Below are 24,020 nucleotides of genomic sequence, written 5' to 3' on the forward strand. Positions count from 1 at the left end.
CTAAATATTTATATATCACCCCCCACGTGCAAAAACCAAAAAATCTGGCTGCAAAACAAAAATAATATAAAATTAATCAAATAAAGAAAAACAATTTATTAAATACACATTTAGCATTTTCTTTTATTTAAAAAGTTTTTAAAGCCGATATTATAAGTAAAATTAGACCTGGACGTTTGTTTATACACGTCATCGAATCTTTGAAATTTTGGTTCCATTATCGTTAAAACTGGTAAAATATAAACGAATTTCGATTGTAAATTATATATAAAAAAGTATATATTTCACCTATCCGCTTATTTAACTGCTTATATAATATAATATATGCGGCAAAACTCCCAATAACAATATATATATATATATATATATATATATATATATATATATACCACCCTTCACGTGCAAAAAGTATAAAATTTGGTCAAAAATTAAAAATAATATTAAAAAAAGTCGAAAATCGAAGAAAAAATCGAAAAAACAATACCGCCATAAACGGATTAAGGGCAGGTGGTATCGAATTCGGCCATTATAAAAGATAAAAAAATAAATCAAATCGCTGCTAATAGCAATACTAAACGCTATTTTCAACGATATTTGTTTTTAAATATTTTGCGTAATTGTGGAATAATAAAGGAATGTCGGTCGAAAAAAGGCCAAAAATACCGCCATAAACGGCGAAAATCGACAAATTGTCCTTAAACCTAAACCAAAATGTTTTTTGGATGGACCCACAAATACATTGCAAAGCCGCAATTGAGCCACGACGTGGATCAATTGTGGAGCTCTGGGCTTTAGGGATAAGCCCTGAGACTAGGTGGTACCGCCATAAACGGCGAAATGCGACAAAATGTCCTTAAACTAGAACGAGCGCGATCTTTTCGGCCAATGTAATTGGTCGAAAAGCCATGTGGCTGAAAGGTATATGGAGCGCTCGGTCCCCATTGCGAAGCAGGGGGGTCTAGTCTGAGCACTGCGATTAGACGAACCCCCGAAATTGAAAAAAACCCTCAAAATTGTAACAACCCCCGGATTCGAACCCCCGATTTCCATAATATTGACCCACGGAATTAACTATTAAACCAGGTAGCTAATTTGGTTATTCGTTGGTAATAGTCCAAATTAGGTATATTATAAAGGGTATTTCGAATGCGTAAATCGCCCAAAATATGAGGTTTTTCAATTTTAATTCAATTTTGGGTATAAGGTCGGTATAAATTGCTTATTAATTAACCTGTTTAAGGTAGATTTAGGTAGTACGGCCGGTATTGGGCTAACAAAAATCCAATATTTGCAAATAAAGGAAATTTAATGGGTAATTAGCTAACGAATCAATTAAATAATACTCTAAAATTCAGTATGTAAAAACTAAGCTTTTAGGGGTTTAAACCCTATAAATTCTAAAAAGACGTTGTAAGTTGGAAGCGTTAGGGGTTTTGTTAAACCATTAACGGACATTTGTCTGGATTCCAGGTGTTTTAAAATTACTAATCCTTTTGTGAATAATTCCCGTACGTAGTAAAATTTTAATAACGTATATTTAATACGTTAATGGTGCGTAGGGTTATATACGTTAATTATAAAACTTATATTATTTCCAAATATTGCAATAGGGTTTTCTATAGGTAGTCCAGTTTTTAGAAATAAATTTTCAAACCACTGTGCTCTACGCAGGGCTTCCGCTAAAGCATTGGTTTCGGTTTTTGGAATCTTTAAAGCTATAATATTAACCTTTTTGCACTTTCACGTTATAAAGCCCCCAAATAAGGTATACAAATATCCCTAAATGGATTTTGAATTTTCCCTGGCCCCGGCAAAATTGCTATCGCTAAAGCCCAGTAATTGAAAGCCTTTAAAACCCCCTATAAAAAAATTGGGTAGTAATTCGGCTTTAAATACTTTATTTCCGTAATAAATAAATAAGGATTCAATACCCGCTAAATAGCGTAATAGGTTTTTAGCTGCCGTTAAATGGATTGTAATAGTTTTTGTTAAAAAAAGTAAAAACAATTAAACCGCAAAACCGATATCCGGGCGCGTTAATAATATTAAGTACATAAAAGAGCCGATAATACGGTATAATAATCTGATTTTTAACGCATTTACGGGCTTGCTCCCGCTATATTTTAGCACACCCGGTTGTAAGGGAACAAATATAGGATTGTAATTAGTTAACCCGAACGTTGCTAATATTTCCTCTATATATTAGCTTTAATGGAGCTGAAATAGGCGTTTAAACCTATCCTTTATAGATTAAACGCCTAAAAAACAGGCTGCAGGGCCCCTGTTTTCCAACGCGTATACTTCATTAAAACGGGTTTTTAAACCCTGAATATATTGCAATTTAGGACTTATGAGAAGGTAATCGTTTAGAAAAGTAACGATAAAATGTTTGGATTTAACGTTATACAAAACGACGGGATTAGAGATTAATGGTTTACAACCTTTTTTAAAAATAGGGTTTTGAGTTTGTTTTGCCATTTTTTTGGACCCTGTTTCAAACCGTATAACGCTTTTTCCAACTGTCTAACCAGCAATTCTTTCGGATTATAACCCATTTTCACTAAAGTTTTAGCGGTAATAGGGTTACAAATTTTGGCCTATTCGTTAAAACCGTTTGGAATTTGCAATTATATATTTCCGTCGGTAAAGTCATTATTTGAAAGCGCACCGATAAAATCGATTTGTTATATTACTCAATTTTGTGCATTAATTATAACTAAAAATATACGTTAGGTAAATGGTATATTAATGCTAGCAAAAGCTTCGAAATAATTTAGGCTTTCGACCTGTAAAAGACCCCTAACAATAGACCTAGCTTTATATTTTATAGGTTTATTATTGTTATACTTTTTTAATTTAAATATCGCCGGGTAAAAACAAATTTACGGCCTGTAAGCATTTTAATTTTAGGGATAAAACGGAAGGTTTCTGTAATAATGATTTGGTCGAATTTAAACGTTAAAACAGCTAATCATTTAGCGTTTTCAGGGCTATTTAAAACCTTTTGGTAATTATCTGGTTTACCGTCTTTAATGGGTTTTTCTTATTTTTGTTTTGGTTCGAAAATAATAATAATGCACAATTTATATTTATTAAATCTCGGTTTTCGAACTGCGAATTTAACTTCATATTCTATATTTTAAATGCTAAAGGCACCGGAATCTACGTTATGTTAAGTATTGGATTAAATACCGCTACCCTTTTAAGCTTTAAGGGGCGAACAATAGGCTATACAAACCTGGCGGGCACTAAATTTTCAGGGTTTAAATACCCTGTAACGGGGAATAACTACCTTATAACAGGTGGTAAATACCCTGTATTTTCAGGGTCTTTCAGGGGGTAATTATCGGCTGGAACGCTGTTAATTTCGTTTTCAAATCCAGAATTAAAAATCCCCTTTAAATTTGTATTATCCCCTTTTAAAATTTGTAGCGTTTCCCCTGGAATAACCAAATTTTCAGCGGTTAAACCCTTTATAATTTTTACGGTAAAGGTTTTGTATACGGCCCGTCCAACGGGTGCGTAAACCAACGCTGTAAAATTTGATAAATAGGTTAAAGATTTCACCGTTTCGGTGCGGGGGGCCAGTTTATTAAACTTTTGGCGTTTTTCCAACGGTATAATAACCTGGTATACAATACCAATAACCCGAAAATACCCTAAATTGGGTTTATACGGTAATCCAGGTTTGAATTCAGGATAAAATGCCTTGTAAAATGTTAAATCCCTATTAATTACCGCTGTACGGTTAACTTAATTAACTACAATAAATAATAGATAATATTATAAATATATTGGTATACCCGCCGCTATGATGGTGAGCCGAAGCTTATTTAAAAGTAGCCCTAACGGACCGTTCCGTTAATCCGTTTTGGCCGTGGTTATGAGGATTTAAAATGCTAAAATTAATACCTTTGCTTATAAACCAATTTTGAAAATCTATATTACCTTCGTACTCCATATCGAAGTGAAAGTTTAGGGGGTAGCGCCCGTACGTAGCTTTTGAAGCCTTAAAAAAGCCTTTAATAACCACTAAAACCGTAGGTCCGGCTTTATTTTTAAATAGCATCGACCACCGAAAACGTGATTTTCGGTCCACTAATAACAAAAATACGGGTTTTTAATTGTAAGGATTGGGTTTAAAAGTCACTATATCACCCTTTATAAAATCGAAAATATTAAAGGGTGTAAGGAGTGCGATTTTATTTTTACACCTAACAAAAATAATTTTAACGCAAACAATACAGGTAATTACCTTAATTTTGTCGAAATTAGGTAAACCATCTGTAATTTTAGCGGTTTTTTTTAGCAAGAATAACTTTATTTGCCCCAAACGCCTGTGCCATAATAGGGTTTTTTGGGCCTGAATTTCGTTACAATCACCTGTGATTCCGTCTTTTCTAGGGGTTAACCAGCCGTCAGTAGTTCGTTTTAGCCCTAAAAAAGGGTAATTTACAAAGCCCTGCTTTAAATCCGATACCAAGAAAGGTTTTAACAACGGATTTGTGATGTGGGAAACCCCTTTTTTTCGGAAATAATCCCTTTTATATCAGGTTGTATAAAAAGGTCACCTAACGGTGTGCCGGGCCTACGGGGCCCAATTTTACGTGGATTTGCAGGGTTTTTACCGCTTAATTTTTGCGTTACAGGTGAATTTACGGCTATTTCCATATTTTATTCGGGATTTAGCTTTTCCCTTATCGTATTTTTTTCCGGTTCCGAATCGGTGTAAATTTTATAATCCTCGTAATTTTCGGGGCTTATATTATTTAGTTTCATTTCCAACGGGGTTGCGTAACCTTTTGTAACCCCCTGTAAAGCCATAATAAAAGCGGTATTATATTTACCTATTATATAGGCGTAATTCGAAATAACGTTATTTAGAACAAGGATATTGCACCCTTTAACCTTTAAATAAAACGAATGTTTAACACTATTTAAACGTCCCTACGCTTTGCGATCCTAATCGTACAGGGTATTTTTTAATAATACGCCCTTTATATTATATTGTATTAAACCATTAACAATATTTATGCCAAACGAGGGGATATATAAAACGTTATTTAACGTAACCTTTTTAAATTCGTCAGCTTTTTGGCCGTAACGGACCTGTTTTTTAACAGTTCCGGTGCTTACAGGTTTAATAGGGCCACCTCTTGTACCGATTTCGATTGTAAAACCGGGGGTATAATCGGTAAAAAATTGCTTATTTGTGTGAACATGGCTAGCGCAGGGCTCATTATATTAGCTACCCTGCATTATCTTATAACGGCTAGCACGGGCAAATTTTATTAGTCGCCCTGCATCGAATAAATAAATAAATAACAAATAAAACGTATACGCGTTCATACACACAAAGCTTTATATATCACGTCTTTGTTTATAATTTCAACAACAAAACAAATACGTCATATTTAATCTAGCTTAATGGTATAATGCACGTACCATAATCTATATCATATATACGTTGAAGTGCGTGGGTTCGAATCCCGTTATGGTCGCAGATTTTCTGTGCATGCATAAGCACAATAGGCCGATAGGCTTAATGGGCCGTTAGGCTTAATAGGTCGGCAGGTCAGTCACATAAATAAGGCCAAATCATGTGACGTGACCCCGCATTCCGGACATCCGGATCGAAGATCTGCACCTACGGATTAGAACACGTAATTCACAACTTAGCCTTAGATTTATTACCTTCATACCTTCATCGATTTAACGATTCAACGAATCGATTGTGCAACAATAATATATCATTTCTATTACCCGCTAGCAGACGGTTATCTGCCATTTCAACGTTCCATCAGCCTTATACGTGATCCACTTTTCCCCGCGTTGAAAATTAAGCTTATTCTATCTCGTAACCTCCTCACAGGTTATAAGCCCGGATTAGCTTATACCAACGAGATCGATACCGATACCAATACCATCAAATCCATCGATTATTCTTCAGCCCTATCTCGGATCAACCCGAGCCTTATACCATTCGATAGCTCTATTCACGCTCTATTTAACGGTTCAATTGCCGAAACCGGAATCGCACGCGCCGTCAAAAAAACCCGACCGTTATACTGCACCCTCTTATACCTACCTATATACCTCAACAAACACTCGCCTATATCTTCACCGCTATTCGTCTTATCGATACGAAACCTATACCATCCGAAGGCTCCTTTCAAGACCTATTTAACCGAACTACCTTTTCGACCCTAACCCCGACCGTTACCGAGATATAATACAAATAAAAGACCCTTTATTCAAAATGGCTACCTTCGACAAAATCCCAATGGTAACCCTTAAGGGCACCGAGAATTACGTCATTTGGGCTATTCGTGCTCAAACGGCCTTGGAAGTGAAGGGACTCGCATGTACCCTGGAGCAAAAAAAGGGAATTATTATTAACCTCGACGCTAATAATAATATGGAACCCACTGGTATCCCCAGTGGTATCCAGAGTGGTATTATTATTAATAATAATAATAATTATAATACCTTTAAACCTTTGGATTATACAAAAAAAAATACGCTGGTTTTAACCTTTATAAAATCACTGTGCGATAATAAACCTCTTTTATATATAAAAAAATGCACTTCTGCGTACGAAACCTGGAATAAATTAAAAAATATATATAATCCTGAAGGCTATACTTCGGATTTCCTTTTACTAAAGTTGTTTTATTCGGCTATACCAAAATCGTTTAATAACATCGAGGTTTATTTAAATAAAATAAAAGAGTTATATTCAGTTTTGAAATTTAAAGGTTTAATTACTCAAAATAAGGTTATTATAATATGGGTATTAAATATTTTAAATCAAAATTGGACCTCTTTTGCACAGAATATTATTTAAAAACTACGGTATAATTCAAATAAATATACGGTAGATTTACTTTTTGCCAATATTTTAAATAAATGTCGTGGTAAGGATAATATTAATAAACATCATACCGTATCGTTAAATAAACTTTTGACCTTCAATAAGGTTAATAATAAGGTAAATTTTTTACCCATCAATAATTATAATTATAATTATTATTATAATAATAATTACCCTAATAACGGGAATAAAGCTAATTATTTGAATTTTGGACATTACTGTTTTACAACGTTTGTTCCAAATTTAAATTATTCTAACTTTAATCCACATATTGTATGGCACTCTACTATAAAATCCTCCAATGTTATTATAGACAGTGCAGCAACAATTCATACATATTGCAATATATAATGTTTAACAGACGTTAAAAATATAAATACGACTGTTAAATGGGGTAATGCTTCCCATTTAAATATAAATAAAATGGGAACTATAGAAGTCAAGTTTAATAATAAAGGTATAATAAAAACTATAAATAACGTGTACTATGTACCAGAATTTGGGTTCAATATACTCTCTGTTGCACAGCTACATAATTATATTATAACCTTTATAAATAATAAAGTAATAGTGATACATAAAAAACATAAACATAAAATAACAGAAGGTTATAAAAATAATGGGCTATATATTCTACCTACCCAAATTGTGGAAAATAATTGTATATTACATGCGGAAAAAAAGTCGAATAATAACGATATTTCTTCCAATGCAATATATAAACTACACGTTAAATATGGGCATATAGGGTTAACACCCCTATTGCAGTTAATAAAAATAAATAAAATGAAAATATCCAAAAACGATATATATAATTATAATAAATATACGTGTGAAATTTGCTTAACTGCAAAATCCAATCGGAAAATAAACAGGACTTTTGCAAATATTATAAATTATAATATATTAGACAGAACCCATTCCGATTTAGGTGGACCCATAAATCCACCCACGTATAATTATTATAAATATTACATAACGTTTTTGGATAAAAAGTCACGTTATTTACGTGTTGCATTGTTAAAAACAAAGGCTAATGCCCTAGAGGCACTTTATATATATAAAAAACAAATGGATAATAATACCGTTAATATAAATGGTAAAAGAATAATAAAAAAGTTCTTTACCGATAATGGAGGCGAATATATAAGTAACCAATTTAAAATTGCGTTACAAAATAACGGTATTATACACCATTTTACGCCTGCATATACAAAAAAGCCAAATGTGTTAATAGAATGTATAAATTCAACCCTATTTAATAAGGTCAGGGCTATGCTATTTAATAGCAAAGCACCTAACTATTTATGGGGTGAGGCTTTATTAGCCGCTATATACCTATATAATAACACCCCACATACGGCTTTAAATATGCAAACGCCAGCCAATATATTTCACAATATAAGTGAAAATAATATAAATAATAATGCAATTTACGTAAATAACTATATACAACTTTGGGGATGTATTATTTACTATAACGATAACTATGATAAAAAGAAGCTTAAACCTCGAAATAAAATTGGTATTTTAGTAGGTTTTACACCTAATATAAAGATATATAAAATATGGGACCCATATAAAAGGAAATATCTCCTGGTTAGAAATATTACCTTTATAACGGATAAATTTTATCCATATATAAACGAAAATACCAATATAGATAATAATAACATGAGCGAAGTCGAATTCTTTTAAACAGATTTCGAGGTAAATCCAGTAAATAATACAAATATAAATAAAAATAATAACGTTGATAAACATAACATTAATAACGTTAATAACGCGAATAACGTTAATAATACTGATAAAAACAACGTTGTTACCAATAATAATAATCCCCAAGCAGCTAACAATTCGTCTATAAAAATCAATATAAAAAATAAACCCCCAATAAATTCTGCAGAATATAAAATATATAATGACGTTCTATTTACGATACGTGATATCAATAAATCGTTAAAATTTAATTTTAACGAAAATAATTACGTATTAATAACAAATTCGTTAATAGAACCAAATACGTATAAACAAGCCATGGAAAACCAAGATTGGGAAAATTGGCTGCAGGTTTGCAAAAACGAAAATAGTAGCTTAACAGAATCCAATACCTTTACTATAACGGATTTACCTCCAAATAAAATAGCTATATCTGGGCGCTGGGTTCTTAAAAAAAAACCCTTAAACAATATAAATAATATTCGTTTTATTACGGATATTAATAAACGGTATCGTTATAAAGCCAGATGGGTAGTATAGGGATTCCACCAAATTATGGGTGTTGATTACCTGGATACTTTTTCTACAACTTGTAGAACAAAAACCTGGCATATATTTATAATGCTAGCATTATATAAAGGGTGGTACGTTATTCAATATGACGTTAAGAACGCGTTTTTACACGCAGATATCGATACCGAAATATATATAAAGTTACCTACAAGGCTATATACAGATAAAAAATATATAAATAAAGTGGGTAAATTAAATAAAACCCTGTATGGTCTAAAATAAGCGCCTAAACTTTGGTATAAATACCTTACCAAAACGCTGATAAAGTTAGGTTTTACTGTTTTCCCATACGACGAAGGCGTATATATGAACCAAAATAATAATAGCCAATTTTTTGGCATTATTATGGTTTGCCACGTCGACGATATTTTGGCATTTAATGCTAATTTATCGTTATTGGATATTCTTTATAAAAAATTATCCAAATATATAAAAATAGAATGTATGGGACCTGTATCCAATTTTTTGGGTAACAGGATAACGATAAATAAGAACAATAAAGCCGCTTTTATTAGCCAGGAAGATTATACCAATAAAATATTGAATAAATTCAATATTATAAATAACGAAAAACCTTCTACCATTCCGGGGGTACCAGGTTTAAAATTCGATATAAATAAACATAAAGCTACAAAAGAGGAAATCAAAGATTTCCAACAAAAAGTAGGCTCATTACTATATTTAGACATAAAAGGCCGCCCAAATATAACATATTGCACGTGCCTAGCCGCCAGGTTTATGGCTAATCCTGGGGCTGAACATTTCAAGATTCTTGAAAATGTTTTTAAATATCTGCTAAAAAATCCCACTTTTGGCCTACAATATAACGTTAATAATATATCCCAATATAACGTTAACAATAACGGATCCAATAAAAATAACGTTAACGAAAAGTTAATAAATAATATAAATAATATAAATAATATAAACCTGCAGGATAAAAGCCAAAATAACGATAATATATTATTTATTAAGGGATATACAGACTCTGATTGGGCTAACGACCTAAATCAAAAACGTTCCACTACTGGATATATATTTAGCCTGTCCAACAGTTATAACATAAATAACGATAACAATATAATAAGTTGGACTTCTCAACTTCAGAAAACGATAGCTTTATCGTCGACTGAAGCTGAGTATATGGCTTTACGGGACGCCGTTAAAGAAGCCATATATTTAAATAATATGCTAAATTATATAAATAATAATTTAAAATTGGGCTTTAACATTAAAACCCCTTTAATTTTAGTGGATAATACGTCTACCATAAAGCTCGCGGAAACCCGGAATTTCATAAAAGATCTAAACATATCGATATAATATATCATTTTAGCCGCGAAGCTATAAATAATAATTTAGTTGAGTTGAAATATATACCAACTAAATTGAATATAGCTGATTTTTTAACCAAAACAGTACCCGGACCTTTGCATAAGGATCTATTATCCTATACAAATGTTAATAACGGTGCAAAAAATAACGATAAATAAATAAATAAAACGTATCGACTCGATAATTTGTTTATTATTTTATATAATAAATAAATTACGGGGGTATGTGAACATGGCTAGCGCAGGGCTTATTATATTAGCTACCCTGCATTATCTTATAACGGTTAGCACGGGCTAATTTTATTAGTCACCCTGCATCCAGTAAATAAATAAATAACAAATAAAACGTATACGCGTTTATACATACAAAGCTTTATATATCACGTCTTTGTTCATAGTCTTAACAACAAAACAAATACGTCATAAATAATCTAGCTTAATGGTATAATGCACGTACCATAATCTATATTATATATACGTTGTGGAAGTGCGTGGGTTCGAATCCCGTTGTGGTCGCAAATTTTCTGTGCATGCATAAGCACAATAGGCCGTTAGGCTTAATGGGCCGTTAGGTTCAATAGGTCGGCAGGTCAGTCACATGAATAAGGCCAAATCATGTGACGTGACCCCGCATTCCGGACATCCGGATCGAAAATCTGCACCTACGGATTCGAACACGTAATTTACAACTTAGCCTTAAATTCATTCATCATAACCTTCATCGATTCAACGATTCAACGAATCGATTGTGCAACAACAATATATCATTTCTATTACCCGCTAGCAGACGGTTATCTGCCATTCCAACGTTCCATCAACCTTATACGTGATCCACTTTTCCCCGCGTTGAAAATTAAGCTTATTCTATCTCGTAACCTCCTCACAATTCGTACGAGGGTAGGGTATTATGGTTTTATTTTAAGCGTATATAGGCGGTTAGGAAATGAAAAACCACAAATTTGGTGCATTATATAGTATTTGGCGTTTTCGTAATAAGTGTCCGGATATTGTGAAAAGGCTGGCGTTTATAACCATTTTTGGCGGAAAAATACGGTGGCGTACCATTGGGAATGCGGATATCGTTTAAATTTTGACGTTAATATAAAAAAATACGACGTTAAATTTTGCATTCGGTTACGTTTTCCATATCCAAAATCCTATACCTTATCCAAACAATTGAAATTATTACTGTGGAAAAATAATATTGGCTTACGACCGATTCATTTGAAATTTATTTATATCTTAATATATATATATATATGTATATACATATATATATATATATGTATATATATATATAAATATAGAAATTTATTATTGCTGTTCGCGGTAAAAACTAAGTATAAATATAAATATTATTAATAACGTATTAGGGCAACGGCGAGAAATTATCGGGTTAACCGTTTAATAGTTTTACAAAATAAATATATTCCAAACCCGGATAAATTATTTACAATACGACGTGGAATTCCATTATTTACAAAATATAAAACGAATACGCGTAACAAACAATCGCTTTTTTGAGGGGAACATCCGTGGATTAAAACCGCCAATATTAATATAACGCGTTAATTTTTTAACATTGGGGGGTTTGTGGTTTTTCAAAAGGTATTTGGTTCCAGATATACCACGTTCAAAATTTGTAACGATAAATAAAACGGGCGGTAGCCCCGAAAATGTAATAATAATAAAAATGTAATCTCATATAAAACTAACGTTTTGGACAGGATTTTCTGGGTGGACGTATCGAATATTTATTTAAACCAATTTATATCGTTTACGTTTTTGGCGCAATAATTTTTTATTTCCGAAAATTGGAAATTTGTAGGTTCGAACCAGTTAAAAAAGCGTAAATATTATATTAATTGTTGCAATTCCCTGCGCAAAAAATCGGCCTCGATAAACGCAGGAAATATATTATTAAAACGGTATTCGACCCCATTAGCGCGTAAACGTTTTCGGATTTGAAGGTTTCGTAATACTTTTTTAAAAAAAAAATTCGCGATAAAATAGGTCAGGTAATTGATTTCGTGAAAATTTGCCGCTATTACCCAAACGTGGATAAATTGCGTAAAATTGGTGCGTCGGTAACGGTTACGCCAAAATTTGGTAATATCGCGAACAAATTTGGTTTCGGGGTTTATTTCCGTTTCGGATTTAAATTTTTTCGGTAATTGCTTTTAATCGATTGAAAAAAGCCTAAATTCCTATTTATTGTCCAATATAAAATTGGGCGATAATAATTGCAATAACGATAAAAACGAAAATAATTGCGATATCGATGGAAATAATAAAATTAAATCGGACGTAAAGTATTGTGTTGCAAATTGCGCGGATGGAAATACTTTTTCGGGTATATCCATTAAAATTATTGGAAGTATATTTTCCATTATTGGATTCGGGTTTTGTTTGGGCTAATAATATATCGAATAAAAGTTAATATATGTAAATATATGGTATAATAATAGAAATCTTTTATATTTTTGTGTATCAGGGGGAATAGTGGTTGGCGATATCGCAGCATTAGGTATTTTATTAGTGGTACCGCCATAAACGGCGAAATGCGACAAAATGTCCTTAAACCTCAACGAAAGCGTTTTTTGGATGGACTCACAGGTACATTGCAAAGCCGCAATTAAGCCACGCTCAATTGTGGAGCTCTGGGCTTCAGGGATAAGCCCTGAGACTAGGATAAATTGGATGAATTGTGGAGTTCTTTGGTCTCAGTGCTTAGACTAGACNATCTAAACATATCGATATAATATATCATTTTAGCCGCGAAGCTATAAATAATAATTTAGTTGAGTTGAAATATATACCAACTAAATTGAATATAGCTGATTTTTTAACCAAAACAGTACCCGGACCTTTGCATAAGGATCTATTATCCTATACAAATGTTAATAACGGTGCAAAAAATAACGATAAATAAATAAATAAAACGTATCGACTCGATAATTTGTTTATTATTTTATATAATAAATAAATTACGGGGGTATGTGAACATGGCTAGCGCAGGGCTTATTATATTAGCTACCCTGCATTATCTTATAACGGTTAGCACGGGCTAATTTTATTAGTCACCCTGCATCCAGTAAATAAATAAATAACAAATAAAACGTATACGCGTTTATACATACAAAGCTTTATATATCACGTCTTTGTTCATAGTCTTAACAACAAAACAAATACGTCATAAATAATCTAGCTTAATGGTATAATGCACGTACCATAATCTATATTATATATACGTTGTGGAAGTGCGTGGGTTCGAATCCCGTTGTGGTCGCAAATTTTCTGTGCATGCATAAGCACAATAGGCCGTTAGGCTTAATGGGCCGTTAGGTTCAATAGGTCGGCAGGTCAGTCACATGAATAAGGCCAAATCATGTGACGTGACCCCGCATTCCGGACATCCGGATCGAAAATCTGCACCTACGGATTCGAACACGTAATTTACAACTTAGCCTTAAATTCATTCATCATAACCTTCATCGATTCAACGATTCAACGAATCGATTGTGCAACAACAATATATCATTTCTATTACCCGCTAGCAGACGGTTATCTGCCATTCCAACGTTCCATCAACCTTATACGTGATCCACTTTTCCCCGCGTTGAAAATTAAGCTTATTCTATCTCGTAACCTCCTCACAATTCGTACGAGGGTAGGGTATTATGGTTTTATTTTAAGCGTATATAGGCGGTTAGGAAATGAAAAACCACAAATTTGGTGCATTATATAGTATTTGGCGTTTTCGTAATAAGTGTCCGGATATTGTGAAAAGGCTGGCGTTTATAACCATTTTTGGCGGAAAAATACGGTGGCGTACCATTGGGAATGCGGATATCGTTTAAATTTTGACGTTAATATAAAAAAATACGACGTTAAATTTTGCATTCGGTTACGTTTTCCATATCCAAAATCCTATACCTTATCCAAACAATTGAAATTATTACTGTGGAAAAATAATATTGGCTTACGACCGATTCATTTGAAATTTATTTATATCTTAATATATATATATATATGTATATACATATATATATATATATGTATATATATATATAAATATAGAAATTTATTATTGCTGTTCGCGGTAAAAACTAAGTATAAATATAAATATTATTAATAACGTATTAGGGCAACGGCGAGAAATTATCGGGTTAACCGTTTAATAGTTTTACAAAATAAATATATTCCAAACCCGGATAAATTATTTACAATACGACGTGGAATTCCATTATTTACAAAATATAAAACGAATACGCGTAACAAACAATCGCTTTTTTGAGGGGAACATCCGTGGATTAAAACCGCCAATATTAATATAACGCGTTAATTTTTTAACATTGGGGGGTTTGTGGTTTTTCAAAAGGTATTTGGTTCCAGATATACCACGTTCAAAATTTGTAACGATAAATAAAACGGGCGGTAGCCCCGAAAATGTAATAATAATAAAAATGTAATCTCATATAAAACTAACGTTTTGGACAGGATTTTCTGGGTGGACGTATCGAATATTTATTTAAACCAATTTATATCGTTTACGTTTTTGGCGCAATAATTTTTTATTTCCGAAAATTGGAAATTTGTAGGTTCGAACCAGTTAAAAAAGCGTAAATATTATATTAATTGTTGCAATTCCCTGCGCAAAAAATCGGCCTCGATAAACGCAGGAAATATATTATTAAAACGGTATTCGACCCCATTAGCGCGTAAACGTTTTCGGATTTGAAGGTTTCGTAATACTTTTTTAAAAAAAAAATTCGCGATAAAATAGGTCAGGTAATTGATTTCGTGAAAATTTGCCGCTATTACCCAAACGTGGATAAATTGCGTAAAATTGGTGCGTCGGTAACGGTTACGCCAAAATTTGGTAATATCGCGAACAAATTTGGTTTCGGGGTTTATTTCCGTTTCGGATTTAAATTTTTTCGGTAATTGCTTTTAATCGATTGAAAAAAGCCTAAATTCCTATTTATTGTCCAATATAAAATTGGGCGATAATAATTGCAATAACGATAAAAACGAAAATAATTGCGATATCGATGGAAATAATAAAATTAAATCGGACGTAAAGTATTGTGTTGCAAATTGCGCGGATGGAAATACTTTTTCGGGTATATCCATTAAAATTATTGGAAGTATATTTTCCATTATTGGATTCGGGTTTTGTTTGGGCTAATAATATATCGAATAAAAGTTAATATATGTAAATATATGGTATAATAATAGAAATCTTTTATATTTTTGTGTATCAGGGGGAATAGTGGTTGGCGATATCGCAGCATTAGGTATTTTATTAGTGGTACCGCCATAAACGGCGAAATGCGACAAAATGTCCTTAAACCTCAACGAAAGCGTTTTTTGGATGGACTCACAGGTACATTGCAAAGCCGCAATTAAGCCACGCTCAATTGTGGAGCTCTGGGCTTCAGGGATAAGCCCTGAGACTAGGATAAATTGGATGAATTGTGGAGTTCTTTGGTCTCAGTGCTTAGACTAGACCCCCCTGCTCCGCAGTGGGGACCGAGCGCTCCATGTACCTTTCAGCCACATGGTTTTTCGACCAATTACATTGGCCGAAAAAATCGCGCTCGTTTAAGTCTGAGGACATTTTGTCGCATTTCGCCGTTCATGGCGGTACCACCAACGATAATTTGTCGCATTTCGCCGTTTATAACGGTATTATTAATAATATACTTAATATTGCGATATCGCTGATAATTATTTTATTAATATAAGGATAATTTGTAGTATTTTACCGTTTATAGCGGGTATATACAATATATTCGCATTATAATAGCAAAAGAAAATAATGTAATTATAATATATAATTAAATATTCGAATAAAAAAACAAATAAAAATTATAAAAATATACAGTAATTTGCGTTAAATTAATTGGAGTTTGTTAATCATTTGAATGCCGGCCGCGATTTAATAGCTACTGTATATGGAAACATATTAAAATATTAAGTAAAATCTGTAATTTTTCATCATATTTAATTTTTATCTTAAATAATGGTATATAATAGTAATTCTAATTGAAATTACAGTTTTTAAAGCTTAGTAAACCTAACATTGCCAAATGCATACAATTATCGACTGAATAAAAATTTTATTAATATTTTTATATAAATTAACAAATTGTTGAAAAATTAGATAATTTACGCAAATTTTGGTAAAATGAAAATATTTTTAATTGATACATTCCTTAATAAATTTGTCAATAAATTTTAGACAAGTTTTTTTTTTATAAATTTTATTCAATTCAATAAAGCAAAAAATATAAAAATAACACAAATCTAGCATTTTTTATTATAAAAAAATAAAAACGGCCGGTATTGTAAATTGGGTTTCACACTGACGTTTATTTATATACACAATCCACATTTACAAACTTTGGTTTTATTAATGTTAAAATTGGTAAAAATATAAAAACATTTCGATTGCAAAATATATATAAAATTGGATACATTTTACCTATCCGCATATTTAACGGCTACAATAATTAGATAAACGTACAAAAGTGTAATGTTATATTAAATATATATATGCCACCCCGCACGTGCAAAAACCACAAGATTTGGCTGCAAAACAAAAATAATATAAAATTAATTAAATAAAGCAAAAAATTTATAAAATACACATTTAGCATTTTCTTTTATTAAACAATTTTTAAAACCGATCATATAGGCAGGATTGGATTTGGACGTTTTTTTATATACGTCATCGGATTTCTAAAGTTTTGGTTTTATTATCGTTAAAATTGGTAAAAATATAAACGAATTTCGATTGTAAATTATATACAAAAAAGTATATACTTTGCCTTTCCGCCTATTTAACTGCTTATATATTCTGATATATGCACCAAAATTTAGTATAACGATATATAAACATAAACGACCCTCCACGTGCAAAAATTATAAAATTTGGTCAAAAAATAAAAATAATATTAAAAGAAATCGAAAATCGAAAAAAAATCGAAAAAACAGTACCGCCATGAACGGATTAAGGGCAGGTGGTATCGAATTCGGCCATTATAGCAAATAATAAAATAAATCGAATTGCTGCTAATAGCGGTATTAAACGTTATTTTCAACGATAATTTATTTTTTTAATATTATACGTGGTTGTGGAATAATAAAGGAGTTTCGGTTAAAAAAAGGCCAAAAATACCGCCATGAACGGCGAAAATCGACAAGTTGTCCTCAAACCTGAACCAAAGCGTTTTTTGGATGGACCCACAGGTACATTGCAAAACCGCAATTGAGCCACGAAATGGAGCGAAGCGAACGGAGTGGATCAATTGTGGAGCTTTGGGCTTCAGGGATAAGCCCTGAGACTAGGAGTTCTTGGCTTTAGGGATAAGCCTTACGACTACCGAGTTGGGCGTTTTGCTTTGCGGCTAAGCGTTCTCGCTCTTCGGCCATATACGGCCACCAATGATGCATTTGGACTTTTTTTGTTCCCCAATCTAAACTTCCAAGCATCATTAATTTACCGTTTTTGCATTTGGCCGGTTCAATGTCCCAAAGAACAACATCCCTATTACCATGACCCTTTGGAAGTTCCCCTAACCCCGTAATAGCACTCCCACAATTTTCCGCAGAACCGATTTCCCTTACATGAACCATATAAGACTTTTCGGGAGTAAAACCTCTTTGTTCTGCGAAAGGCAATTTTCCTGTAATTTTAACTTCGCCAGATGTCCCAAATTTAAGGCAAATTTCGCCTATTATCCCGTTAAATGAAGCATCCCTAATAGCGATCCAACAGCCGTTCCAATCGATGTTATTCGTGTCGGCGGCTTTAGTGAGTTGGGCGCCCAAAACGGCGACCAATGAGATTGCTGTAAATTTCATAATGTAAAATAAGCCGAAAGTTATTTTAAAGATACTTAGATAGTATGATTAAATTTTAAAATAGTCGATAAAACGTATCGCAAAACTGACAGCTGTTCGTATTTAAAAATGAAATCGAAACTAATATAAATTGGATGTGTCGTAAAAGATTATGTTTATTCAAACTGACCTTTATAATTTTTCCTAATACTAAACATTCGCGCCAAATTCAGGATCCTGGTATTTTTTAGTAAGACTCTGGTTTTGGCGCATAAAATTAACCGATCAAAGAATTAATGCCTTTATTTTTATATTATTAATAGCAGCTATTATGATATGTGGCGCAAGGTTTCCCTTTACCATTAAAAGTGTTTAACTGGGCTTTTACGAGTTTTACTAGGGTTAAGGTTTCTGGCGCTTATAGTGCTTTATTTGGCATTGGTAAGATTCAACTGTTTTATTTAAATAGCTTTTATTTAGATTTTATTCTTATACAATACTGTCTTTAGCCCGCACAAATATGAAATATAATAGTAAAGAAACATTGAAGCGCGGTAATGGTTGAAGTTAGTAGAAGATTTAATTAAATCGTTCAAATGTGGGATACCCAATCGGCGTTAATATTTATCGTCCATGTATTATAAATTGTAATTTCTTTTAACTTGTTCCATTTGAAGCAATTCTAAGACTTAATATATATGGGTTAAATTTTCATAAGAATATATTTTATAAAGTATAATATCGGTAGTGACACTGGGTGGGTATAAGTCAAGTTCTGACAGCAATATTTTGTGTGCAGGAGAAGTTAGTTTTGACCTTTTTGCGATTATTGAAAGGATTCAATACTTCATTATTTTTTACCAGTTGTTATTATTATCGTTAATTTCAGTAAGATTTAAGCTGCTCAGGCTTTAGCGCAGGCGCACGCTTTCAAGTTTCTTCCTATAACATTCTTCAAGAAAATGCAAAGCTATACTTATTAAATACGTTGTAATAACTAACAAATGTTTTAAAAAATATTAACAATATGACCTTTCAATTTTAATTATGATTTTATTGGCTGTAGTTTTCAGCCGCATTATACTGTTTCAATATAGCTTATTTATGCCCTAAAGTGGTATTGTAAATTTACACTAACTACTGGGGTTTAATGATAGAGCCGCTTGAGCTTAAAGTAGTTAAAATGCATTGGCGGCGGTAAATTATTTATCTAATACCATTAATAATGCAATTTGACTACCACAGACCCTTATTAATACCAAGTTGCGTTGAGTTGTACCAGGGCTTTCGTGAAACTCGTTGGACATGCATTGAATTTAATTTTATTCTAATAATTTGGGTACTAAGGTTTTTTTAAAATAGATATTATCCCAGTTAAAGAATTTTGCCTGTCGTGACAAATGCGTGGTAAGTTATGCAAATGTAAATAATTTTAAAACGGAAACAAAATTAGCAGTGGCATCCAATAAATAAATATCATATAATAGTAAATAAATTAAAATAGCGTTTAATTGCCTGCTCTTATAAATTGGTGTTTAAAATAAGTATTACGCTATTTATTAAACGACGGGTTAGCGGCATTATATAAAAGGAGCGGTATTCCCACGGTCCAAATATATATTTTCACTTCCATTTATAACATTAATAATTGATACATTAGAGTGGGTTACTTACAAGTAATTAAAACCCGTAAACGGCCACTCTAAAGGTATTTTTAATCTAGAATAACTTCTCAACGAATAACTTCTCAACGAATAACTTCTCAACGAATAACTTCTCAACGAACAACTTAATAAAGGCCAAAGCTTATACCTATTCAAACCGAGCGTAAGTTATTTAATATTTGAGGTTATATTTATATAGGGCGTTTTGTAAATTAGCGTTGTTAACAATATAGGTTGCTAACAGGGGTTTAGGCACTAGCCTAGGTGCGGCGTGGTGCTAGTTGCGTTATAAAGGCCTGTAATTACAGGGTTTAAATGCATTAAATTGTTTACTAAATTTGGGATTAATAAATTCGATTCATTGGTGGGGGAAACTTTGCTTTATCTCCCTTACATACTCTCTGACATCGAAATGGGGGTCCGCACCCCGTAAAGGGTTCCGGTACCGCACACGACTTTCGGAAAAATTATTTTGTATGCGTTGTTGAAAAAACACCCTCATTTCCATACAAACCATTTCTGGGTTCGCACTAATTTGCTAATTTGGTGAAAATTTCAACCCGGTACAGGGTAACTGACTCGTAGGTGCCGGGTGGGTATTAAACCCCATTCGCTAACACTTTGAATCGCAATTCCTGCAACACACAAAATATAAGAGAAAATCCGACAGCCCCAATAGCCCCACTTCGGCACTATCTATTGTGGCTTATATACAAATAAAAGGGGACCCATTACATGCTGAATAACGCATATAATTAACAAGAGTTTAAAATATTAGACAAGATACAATTTTCATTATTTAAAATTCGAATTAAAATGGTATAAACATGGAGTGACATTTATATTGTAAAACGGTTGAAAATATTTCTGTTGCATTTATATTTGTTTTATTGCTAATCATAGTTAGTGCTAAATAAATGCATTATTCTGCATATAATAGGTCCACTTTTATTTATTTAGAATCCACTATATATAGCGCCTAAATGGGTTTATGGGATTATCCATTTATTTTATATTTACAGGAATTGCGATTTAAAAGTCAACGAATGGGGTTAATCACTAGTCTCAGGGTTAATCCCTGAATCTCAAAGCTCCGCATTTGATCCAACTCGTTCGCTTCGCTCCATTTCGTAGCTCAATTGCTGCTTTGCAATATACCTGGGGGTCCATGAAAAATACGTTCTGGTTTAGGTCTGAGGATAATTTCTCAATTTTCGCCGTTTATGGCGCTATTTTCGGCATTTTGGCGATTGACACTCCGTTAGCAAAAAATAAATAAAAATCGTAAAAATAAACGGACTGCACGTTGAAAATAGCAATTAATACCGCTATTGATAAGGCTTTTATTTTTACTTAATACGTACAACTGGGCGAATGCGATACCACCTGCCCTTAATCCGTTTATGGCGGTACTATTTTTTTAGAAATTTGGTTGATTTTCGATTTTCTTTTACAGTGGGTGACACGCAAGTGGACATGACCAGAAAGTGGACACCCCAAGGTTGTGGTTTAATCTTCTATAAGAATTTAACGGATATTTTAACAAAAATTAAAATTTGTACGTATATTAAACTGAAGATTGGCTATTTGGGGGTGGACGCCCAGTTTTTCAAAGGCGTTCCTAAACGAGATTTTAGGGTTTTGGACAAAACCTGATTTTTATTTTTTAAAATCCGAATTAAAATGTTATCAATCTATAATAGGTTATACATTCTAGAGCGGTGAGTAATAACAATTAGACAACTTAATCTGCCTGGTCGACGGTGTTAGTTAATTACTAATCAAGCTTTAAGAACGAAAATCAAAAAACACATATAAACTGCTAATAAATAAAATATGCATATATCAAGTAAAGTTTATAAATAGATAAAGAAACAAAAATCTTATATTTATGAAAGTAAGAGTGAAACGCAACTAGGTGTGTTTTAAACAGCGTAAAACTAATTATTCTGGTATGAAATATTATTTTTATGTTTTTACACTATAAATTTAATATGGAAATTGCAGAAATATATGTTTAATTATAAATGATTTTATTTTGCGATCGATACAAAATAGCGTAGTAAATGTTATTTTTACTCTTATATATACAGTTTCCTATTTATATATAAAATTTACTTTATATTTGAAGATTTTGTTCATTAGCAATTTATTCATATTTTCTGATTTTCAAATATAGAAAGTAGTTAATAATTGACTCTACCCCGATAATCAGGCGCACCAAGTCGCTGAGCTTTCATTATCACCCGCTTCATAATGTTTAGCCTACTATATGTTTATAATACTTTAATTCGAATTTTAACGATCGAAATTAGGTTTTGTCCCCAAACCTGATATATCGCTTAGGAAACGCCCTTCCAAAAGAACCCGTGCACAGTTAAATAACCAACTTTTGGTTTTATATACGTAAAGACTTTGGCCTTTATTGAATTATCCGTTAAACTGTTATAAAAGATTAAACCACAACCTTGGGGTGTCCACTTCCGGGTCATGTCCACTTGTGGGTCACCCACTGTAATATTATTTTTGTTTCCAATAGAAATTTCGAGATTTTTGTACGTGGGGGTTTGCATACGTATAAATTATGGTATATACAGCTTTGGTAAATATACCATATTATATAAGCCGCGGAAAAAGAGGATAGGTAAGGTATATATATTTTTACATAGAACTTGTAATCGAAACGGTTTTATATTTTCACTAATTTTAACCATAATGAAACCAAAATGTCAGGGACTGGATTACGGATATGAGTAAACGTCAAAGTGACATTGATTTTATAAATTGAACCTAAACTATTTTTAATGTAAAAGAATGGGAAAGTTTTATTATTTTTCTCCTTATTCATTTCATTAATCGAATTAAATTCATAAGAAGAAAGGCGAATAATCTATTTATAGTATATTATTAACAATGGTTGTATAAACTTTCTATTAAGTTACGCCGATAATTGGGTCGAACATGTAATATGCTTATGAGCTATGTAAACATAGAAAAATATTGATAAAATATTTTTACCGGCGAAAGTTGCATGCCTAACACCATTAGATTAGTCAGCATAAACATTCTATAATATACTATTATATTTATATCAAATACTATTATTCATAAAAATATATAAAATATAGCGAATTAAATTAGTTATCTCGTAACAAATATAAACTTAAATATCTTTATAATTAAAAAAGGTATAATAACGGTATTAGTGCTTAAAAGGTCACAAAAGTTCAAACATTGCAACGCAGGTTACCTTTAGTCTCAGTAGTCTCAGGGCTCATCCCTTAAGCCCAGAGGTCCACAACTGATCCACTTCGTGGCTCAATTGCGGCTTTGCAATGTACCTGTGGGTCCATCCAAAGAACACTTTGGTTCAGGTCTGAGGACAATTTGGCGATTTTCGCCGTTTATGGCGGTATTTTTGGCCTTTTTTCGACCGATACTCCTTTATTATTCCATAACCACGCAAAATATTAAAAAAGAAATCGTTGAAAATAGCGTTTAATACCGCTATTAGCATCGATTTGATTTATCTTTTTACCTATTATAATGGCCGAATTGGATACCACCTGCCCTTAATCCGTTCATGGCGGTATTGTTTTTTCCATTGTTTTTTCGATTTTCGATTTTTTTTAATATTATTTTTAATTTTTGACCAAATTTTATAATTTTTGCATGTGGAGGGTCGTATATACATATTTATCGTTAAAATAAATTCTGGTGCATATATTATATTATATAAGCAGTTAAAAAAGCGGATAGGCAAAGTATATACTTTTTTATATATGGTTTACAATCGAAACTCGTTTATATGTTTACCAATTTTAACGATAATAAAACCAAAACTTCAAAAGTCCGATTACGTAAATAAATAAACGTTTAAATCCAATCCTGCCTATAATATCGGTTTTAAAAATTGTTTAATAAAAGAAAATGCTAAATGTGTATTTTATAAATTTTTTTGTTTTGCAGCTAAATTTTGTGGTTTCTGCACGTGGGGGGTAACAT

This window comes from Pyricularia pennisetigena, chromosome 3 (genome assembly GCF_004337985.1).
Source record: "Pyricularia pennisetigena strain Br36 chromosome 3, whole genome shotgun sequence".
NCBI classification, from domain to species: Eukaryota; Fungi; Ascomycota; class Sordariomycetes; order Magnaporthales; family Pyriculariaceae; genus Pyricularia; species Pyricularia pennisetigena.